The 2023-nt window shown below is 36.6% G+C and overlaps 1 non-coding gene across 1 annotated transcript; it reads right to left on the bottom strand.

The window, feature by feature from the left end:
* Positions 1 to 1234: 1234 nt before the first annotated feature.
* On the bottom strand, positions 1235 to 1306 carry TRNAD-AUC (transfer RNA aspartic acid (anticodon AUC)). Its single transcript has one exon. It is a non-coding gene; the product is annotated as a tRNA-Asp (tRNA).
* Between the last annotated feature and the right edge of the window lie 717 nt (positions 1307 to 2023).

Below are 2023 nucleotides of genomic sequence, written 5' to 3'. Positions count from 1 at the left end.
CTAGGACTGCCATAACAAAATAACACAAAAGAGTTGATTAAACAACATAAATTTGTTGTCTCACAGTTCTGGAAGCTAAAGTCCAAGATCAAGGTGTTGGCAGGGTTTGTTTCTTCTGAGGTCTGCGAAAAAGATTCTTTTCCATTCCTCTCTCCTAGTTTCTGGTGATTTGCTGGCAGTCTTTGGTGTTCCTTGGCTTCTGAAACATCACCACAATCTCTGCCTTCATCTTCACACGGTGTTCTCCCTGTGTGCTTGTCTGTGTCCATTTCCCCCTTTTATAAGAAATCAGTCATATTGAATCAGGGTTCCACTCTACCCCCAATATTACCTCAACTTTACTAATTATATCTGCAATGACCTTATTTCTAAATAAGGTTACATTCTGAGGTGCTGAGGGTTAAGACTTCAACATATAAATTTTGGGAAGACACAATTTGATCCATAACACCCTGTCTGAAGAAACCAGTATGGGTTAGTTGTTCTGCCTTGGAACAGAAAAAGGACTTAGAAAAGCCTGTCAAACACTAGTTATGGTTGATGATACCCTGGACCAGGAATATCAACTCTCCACATAAACTCTCTAGTCTGAATAGTAGATACTCTGGCATCTTGGAAATGGTTATGTCACATAACTTTAACCATATTTACCAAGAAACATTTTGACTGTAATTTACCCATCCATTTTAAGATTTAAACATTTATTTAAATACTTTACATGTTTTATTTAATTTAATATTTACAACAGCCTTATAAGTTAATACTAGCCTTATCATTTTTCAGATAAGCTTGAAGTCACTTGACTAAGGTCTCCCAGCTTGAACAAGCCAGAATGGTGAAGCCAGAATTAAAATCTAAGATTTGACACAGTGAGAGAAGGTCATAGCTAGGGATCATAGTGTTGTGTCATCTTGGCTTTCTAATCTTTTTGTTGGTTTGTTTAAGTTATGAAACTGAAAATCTCATGTGCACATCAGTATCACTAATTTGTTAAATGTTAGGTTGTCCTGGGACTGATTGATGTCCTATGCTGTCAACTCTGTTTTCCAGCTCTTAAGTCTGAGTTTCACCTATGACCCCATCTATGCTTGTTTTCTTTAAACTTTCACAAGAGCTAATAGACGGTAGAGTTACTCCGAGTGAGATTTAGCTAAAAAATTCTTCTCCTTCCTATATATAATTTTTCATGCTTTTATTTATTTATTTATCTATTTATTTTACAGCTTGCAGGATCTTCCCTGACCCGGGATCGAACCTGGGCCCTGGCAATGATAGCACCAAGTCTTAACCACTGGACCACCAGGGAATTCCCTTGTGCTTTTATTTTTAAAAAAGCATTCCTATGTGATGAATATAAAGAGGATATTCCTTAAAACCACTCACACACAACTATGTAAGAAATGATAACTGTCCCAAATTGGCATGGGAAACTGACGAGAAGCTGTGTAAGACTGCATTAGGAATTAGTATATTTGTTCTTTAGCACTGCCTGAGAAAACCATACATTGGAAAGAACATCCTTCCCCTTCATTCACTGGGAAATAAACAGGCAGCAAACAGGACTGCATTCTAAAGCAGATGGAGTTGGAGGCCTGAAAGATTAGCATAGCTCCAACAATCAGAAATTGCAAACTAAATTGTTTTTCTTTTCACAGATTACTTACTAACGGATGTAATTCCTTACATTTAGTCAGACAAAAATTGCCTTATTGGACCAGGTAAACTTCCCAGGTAAATCTTGTTATCTTTAAGGACAATTGGATGCCTGTGGTCAGAGTGGGTGTATTTTTGCTGCTGTTTTATCATTTATAATGTAGTTTAAAAGGTTTGATTACATTTCAAGCCAATATACTCATCTCTCATCCCTCTATAATTGGGCTTCAGAGACTTGAGATTCAAATTGGCTTACATATAAAGTTATAAATGCAAAATTTATGGATGTCAAATAAAACAAGAAGTTTTGGATGCTCAGTGTTATGGAGAAATGGAAAGATGAGTTTCCATGATGTGCCAGCTGATCTCA

The sequence above is a fragment of the Eubalaena glacialis genome, chromosome 5, assembly GCF_028564815.1.
Source record: "Eubalaena glacialis isolate mEubGla1 chromosome 5, mEubGla1.1.hap2.+ XY, whole genome shotgun sequence".
NCBI classification, from domain to species: domain Eukaryota; kingdom Metazoa; phylum Chordata; class Mammalia; order Artiodactyla; family Balaenidae; genus Eubalaena; species Eubalaena glacialis.
The sequence above is the reverse complement of the archived record's forward strand: the minus strand, read 5'-3'. Positions and strand labels throughout refer to the sequence as shown.